A 7,050-nucleotide genomic window follows, 5' to 3' on the forward strand; every position below is an offset into this window, starting at 1 on the left:
CATGGCTGTCCCCAGGGCACAGGAGATCCTGACAGGACATGCCAGACATCCAGCAGAATGAGAAGTGTCAGGAGCGGGGCCCTGCCCCCATCCCAGACCCCCAGGCTGGCATTCTTCACTCATGAAGCACAGTCATAAATCACGGCTCCCACCCAGACCCACACTCGGACCCTCCCAAGGCCCCAGGCGACAGCCCCCTCCACTGGGAGTGGGCCAGGCCCAGAGTGGTGGGACTCCACCGTGGCTTACCCGCAGTGGGTTCCTAAGGAGTAATCCCAGCCCCATCTGCAAGGAGGACCCTCTGCTGCTACTTTCTTCGGGACCCTGGTTTGGTACCCACAGTCCAGCCCTGGCTGGGGAAGAGATAGGTGTGCTTCCTAGGGGACACATGGGCCTCCACTGTTCTCAGCTCCCCTTTGGACCTCTCCACTTCCCCGTCAGTCTGGCTCAGAGAGGGCCAGATGTGGACTGAGACCACACAGCAGCCCCAGGGGATGACTGGGCTGGCCCTGCCTTCCTTCTCAGGCGAGGAGGTGGATGAAAACTGGCCTAAGGGTGGAGGGGTCTGCTATGGTGGGTGCCCTGGCAGGGCTCAGGACAGGCTTCCCCCAGGTGCTTAGAATCCATCCTCCTCAGCAGGCAGGAGGGCATACGGGAGGCTGGCGGCCCCTGTTGTCCTAATCACTGTCATTAGCTGGGCAATAAAGAAGCATGGACTGGGCCTTTGAAGAAAGGGCCGTCAACCCAGGTCAGGTGTGTGCAGGCGGCCTAGCAGCTCAGCCCCTCCTGGACACACACACTCTGGGCTGCAGGTGGATGGGGCTCTGCGGGGATGGGGGTCTATGCCCTCCCTGCCTGGCCACTCACACCCCTTCCCGCCATGGCTTCCAGGAAGGTAGCAAGGGGTTTTGAGTGTCTCCTACGAGCTGAACCTGCACAGTGCTGGGACTCAAAAACTTCTATGGTAGTGAGCTCCCCATTGCTAGAGCAGATCAATGAGGCCGGAACAAATTGAGGACAGTCTGCCTGATGCGGCTGTGTCCCTAGTTCCTAGCACAGGGCCTGGTACGGTGACTGTTGTAGGAATGAATGAATATATCAGAAGGATGGGGGGCTTCTTGCTCCTGGAGGGAAGTCTGCCCTCAAAGCCCTTTTCCAGACTGTTGTGTGTGAAGTGCTATGCGACCTTGAGCCAATGTCACCTTTTAGGCTCATCAGATAGGCCCAGTTTTCCCCTGCCCCTGTCCCCTAGGGCCCTGGGAATGTCCCTGTTTCCCTCCCCCCTCTTCCTGCTGGCCAGTCCCAGCCCCAGCCCCAGAAAACGGTAGCAGCCAGAAGGCCCAGCAAAGAGCTATCAAGACAAGTTTTTAAGGAGAAACCTGGCATGTGTGCTTGTTAGGGGGAGGCAGAAGGTGGGAGTAGGGTTATTGATCCCCCTCTCTGGGTTAACCTTGACTTGGGCTTTAGGTCAAGGGAAGCTCTGTGGGTTAGAATCCTCAACCCCAGAGTAGGCCCCTTGGGGGCTCAGGCCACGACTCCCCTGTCTCCCCAAAGTCTCAGAGGGGAGGCTGCTTCATGAAATGGGAGGGGTGAGCTGTGCAGGCGGGTGGGCAGTGCAGCCAGGGGTGCAGGGTGAGGGATGGGGTAGGACTGGGATGGGTGAGGTTTTGGTGGGTGCCAGCCTGGAGAGGGTGCCCCCTGCAGCCTCCACCCAGTCTGGGCCCCATTAGTCACGATTAGCAGAGCCAAGAGGTTTTTCTAGGGGGCTTAAAAGGCTGAGCCTCAACCTCAGGGAAAGGAAGGGGGAGAGGAGGGGATGCAGTTGGGGGCAGATGGAGCAGCCTGATCGGGAAGATTGTGACAGAGATTCAGAAGAGCTGCTCTTAAAGGTGGGGAGACCCACAGACACCTATACAGAGAACCACTGATTCCTGGGTCACACAGAGGGCAACACATAGACATGGACAGACACCTGCGTACATAGTTACACACTCACAGGTACTCATAGCCCTCAGACACCCAGAGTCATTCGTGGACACACACACACATACACAGTCACAGACATTTGTACAAACACTCACTCAGACACTCACATAAACACGGATGCCCACGCACACAGTGTCAGACCTGAGTGTTCCCAGAAGTACAGAGAAGCTCACACACACTGAGACACAGATTCTGTCACAGACACGCCCAGCATCACATTATAGCTCCACAGACTTAATGCACACCCACGGAGGCACATGTGAGCATGGTAACAGAAATGTAAATACTTGCACACTCACAGTCACACACACACACACACACACACACACACACACACACCGGCATTGCTCCTCCCCATCTCCACAACCATGCCTCCTGCAGCAGGAGGGATTAAGGTGAGACAGGAGAAGCCTGCCCTCCCCACCCAGCAGGACTCTAGCTACAACCCTCACCACTGGTCCCCCCACCAAGCTCTCGGCTTGGAAACTCCCTGGATTTCCCAGAGGGTCAGCCACCCAGAACCGGCTCAGACCTCCCAACCCAGCGCCCTTGTCACACACCTTCCACGGCCCTGGCCAGTGCTCCTCTGATCATCTACAGCCAAGGAGCTGTGCTCTCCCCCAGGAAGCCCGTCCTGACTAACTCCAGACCTCTCCAGCCCTTCCTTGACCTGGGGTCCTCGGGCCTCAGGGCCTCCTGACAGCCATGCTTGGGCCCTGTCCCTCTGCAGATGTTCTTAGGGTCTTCCACGCCAATGGAGTAAGACTTGGAAGGCCTGGGAAGTGGCAGGCTCAGTCTTGGGAACTCACTTTTGGAAGACAAGCTCAGCTCACATGAACATAAGTAGACAGGGAATTTCCTGGCTGTCCAGTGGTTAGGATTCTGCGCTTCCACTGCCATGAGCCCGGGTTTGATCCCTGATCAGGGAACTAAGATCTCACATGCCAAAAATAAATAATGGCCAAAATAAATAATGGCCAAAAATAAATAATGAATATTTTTTTTAATTAAAAAAAAGCTCACATTCTCTTAAAACATACATACACACACACACACACACACACACACACACACAAGTAGACAGAAGATAGCCAGTCCTGACATGGGGTGCTAGGAGGGAGCCCCCCCTTCCATCATCCTGGACTCTCAAGAGTGGAAACATACTCTTCCTTCTCCCTGGGGACACCAGACTGCCTTATGGCAGACAGTGGCCAGAGAGATTTCCCTCCCTAGTCAGGGCTGCTATTGGCTCAGAGCATCCCAGCCCTAGGCAGAGCTCAGCAACAGACAGTGAACCGGTTCTGACCACCAGTCTCCAGAGAGACAAATCTTCCCCTGGTTCCAGTCTGTTTAAACACCGAGCTACAGCCCGTCCAGGCCAGAGCCCAGCTCAGCTACATCGGCAGGTCCTGAAATTAGGGTGCTGGGGTGTGTGGGACCAAACCTCCAGATGGAAGCAGCTTCCAAGGGGAGCAGAGCCGACCTTGCAATAGCTAGAATTGAGGGTAGACACCAGGACAGACTTTCTGGGTCTAGGAGAGAACTCTGAGGGGCTGGAGAGGATGAGAAAAGGAGAGGATGGTCCTATCTGGAGGCCGAGAATGAGAAGAATGACCTCACAAATCCTTTCAGTCTCAATTCCCAAGGTTCCTGCTTCTACTCCCAAACTGCATGCAATAAGGAAGTAGTACTTCCCAAAGGAAAGAGGGAGTCAGAGCCCGCACCCATTCCTGGGGCAGAGGTGGGATCCTGTCTCAGGAGGGAAAGAAGTTCATCTCAGCCATCAGTCTCACTGTAGGAAGGTGAAAACCAGTCTCTCCTGCCAAACCATCAGAGTCTCCCTGGGACCCTTGGCCCCTAAATTCATTTGCCTTTCCTTGATTTTTAATGAAGTTGAAAACTTTTCATTTGTTTATTGGCCATTTGCATTTTATCTGTGAATTGCTTATTCATGTACTTTGTCCATTTTTCTGTGAGACTGTCTTTCTTCTTATTTGCTTAGAGGAGCTCTTTATATATTATGAATATTAACCTTTTGTCTGTTACATATGTTACAAAACTTTCTTCCAGGCTGTTTTTTGTCTTTCAACTTCGTTTATGGTACATTTTGCCCTAATGAAATATTTAGTTATTTACGTAATCAACAAACATTTCTTTATGTTTTCTGCACTTGAGGTCATGCTTTAAAAATGAATTCTCCATTCCATAATTATAAAAATGTCTCCTATATTTTTCTATTTATTTGTATGGTTTTCCTTTTACATTAGATCTTTAATCCATCTGGATCTTTTTAAATTTATTTTTAACATCTTTATTGGAGTATAATTGCTTTACAATGGTGTGTTAGCTTCTGCTTTGGACTTTTTAATGTATAACATGAAGTAAGATTTAACTTTATTTCCTTCAGATGGAAAACTCACTATCCCAAGTTCACTTATTGAATTTTTATACTTTACTACTGCTTTAAAATATGTTATTATCATATACCAAATTCTGACAAATAGCTAAGTTTATTCTGGACTCTATTTTCTTCCATTAATTTATTTTTTAATTTGCACCAAGATCACACTGTTCTAATTGCAGAAGCATTATTGAACATTTTGAAATCTAGCAAGGCAAGTTCCCTCTATATTAGTCTTCTTTTTCAAAAACTTCTAAGCTATTATCATGTATTTACTCTCCCCTAAAACTATATATATATATATATATATATATATATATATATATATATACTCTTTTTCTTTTTTTTTTACTTTTTGGCCACACCACACCACATGTGGTATCTTAGTTCCCCAACCAGGGATCCAACCCACGTCCCCTGCAGGGGAAGCGCAGAGTCTTAACCACTGGACTGCCAGGGAAGTCCCATTCTTCCCTAAACTTTAAAAAGTAATTCCCTGGCAGTCCAGTGGTTAGGACTCAGTGCTCTCACTGCCCTGGCCCAGGTTTGATCCCTGGTCAGGGAACTAAGATCTCACAAGCCACACAGCATTACCAAAAAAAAAAAAAAAAAATCGACTTGTCAAGATCGGGGAGTGGGGAATTAGACTTTTGATTTAAATTACATTTAGTTTAGGGGCTTCCCTGGTGGCGCAGTGGTTAAGAATCTGCCCTGCCAATGCAGGGAACATGGGTTCGATCCCTGGTCTGGGAAGAACCCACATGCCACGGAGCACCTAAGCCCATGCGCCACAACTACTGAGCCTGAGCTCTACAGTCCACGTGCCACAACTACTGAAGCCCGCATGCCTAGAGCCTGTGCTCTGCAACAAGAGAAGCCACTGCAATGAGAAGCCCACGCACCACAACGAGTAGCCCCTGCTCAATATTATATTGAGCTTTCCAATTCAGGAACATGATATGCCTTTATATTTATTCAGAGTTTATTATGTGTCTGTCAGTAAAGTTCTATTGTTTTCTTCATGTAGCTTTTATGTACTTTTTATTAAGTTTAGTCCTGGGTATTTTGTAATGTTGTTGCTCTTGTGAATTGGATCTTTTGTCTCCTATACTTTCTTTTTAAAAAATTAATTTGCGTATTTTTGGCTGCATTGGGTCTTCATTGCTGCACGTGGGCTTTCTGTAGTTGCTGCGAGCAGGGGCTACTCGTAGCTACTGGGCTTGATAAATAGAAAGGGGGCACACGTCTGTTGAACATCTACTACATACCAGGGATAGTGTTGAGAACTTTAAACGTAATCTTATTTAATCCACAACAATTCTGTGGGTGACTAATATCGTTCCTATTTAACAGATGAGAAAACTGAGGCACAGAGTGGTAAGTATGGAAGATGACACAGCTAACCTCACTCACAGATGAGTTCATTGTTATCTGCCTCAGCACGCTCTTTTTGAAATGGATATCCCCTGCCTAGACCAAGAAGTTTCCAAATGTTTTAGTCTACTCTACACTGGTGCCAGATGGCCACCAGGACCCCCCTGCCAAGGGTGACATTACTTCCCTCCTTGGAATGAGACAGAATAAGTAGAGTGGAGCTGACCTATCCACACTCTCCAACCAGAAGACAAATCCCAGGCTTTGCTGGGCACTCTATCACTACATACCTGGAACCTTTAGTTCTAGGAAGAGATATACGTGGGCTTAGAGGCCAGAACGAGGAGGGAGGGAGAGGAGGGAAAGAATGGCCGGGGATAGGAGACAGGGGTGGGGCAAAGAAGATGAAAAGGGAACAGTGAGTAGGAGGTGGGGACAAGGTCTCAGCCGGGAGCCTGAGTCCTGGTGGGAGCAGTGGGGACCAGTTTCCAGGGCTCTCCAGGCACTCCACATCCAGTGTGGACTCTGAGCCACAGGGTCCACTCTGAGGGGGCCAGGACCGGGGCCACAACCACATAAATTTCTGTTTCCATCCTCCAGACCATAAAGAGTGGCCGTGGGATCACGACGCAGAACAGGGGCCCCCATCTCCGCCTGCTCAGACACACAGATACACACACAGGGCAGGATTCCTGACCCAGACCAGAGACATGTGTACAGACACAAGGGTGTACACACGCAGATGACACACGAGAGGGCACAGACACAGGCCTGGATAAAGGGACATAGATCCACACACAGACATGGGGAAAGACATAGATGCAGACGCACAGCAGCCCAGGAGACAAATGTGCGAACACATGGAGACACTCACGAACCCACAGACACGCAGAGGGAGTCACGGACACATGTACATGTGGTGCACACACCCACACACCCAGGGAGACACTCTGAAGGTGTCAGAGGGACTGTAGAGAGACAGGCAGATGGCTGGACCTCGTGGACAGACAGTCCCCAGGAAACCTATGCTTGTGCCTGGCCCTCAAGGGATCACAACTATTGCCTGTCCATGGCAGGCCTGAGAACCCCAGGCTGCCACCCAAACTGCTCCCCAGAATCCCCTCGCCAGCTCCTTGAACACACATGCGGTGGCCCAGCTCTCCTGACACACGTGTGCGTGTCCCAACAGGCCTGTGCCCCACCCATGGGGGCTGACATCCCTGTTCTGCAGTGCAGGGAGGGGCCAAAGGACAGCCCCCTCCGCCACAGGCCACAGGCTGTACCCAAAG

Source organism: Delphinus delphis, chromosome 19 (genome assembly GCF_949987515.2).
Source record: "Delphinus delphis chromosome 19, mDelDel1.2, whole genome shotgun sequence".
Classification (NCBI taxonomy): domain Eukaryota; kingdom Metazoa; phylum Chordata; class Mammalia; order Artiodactyla; family Delphinidae; genus Delphinus; species Delphinus delphis.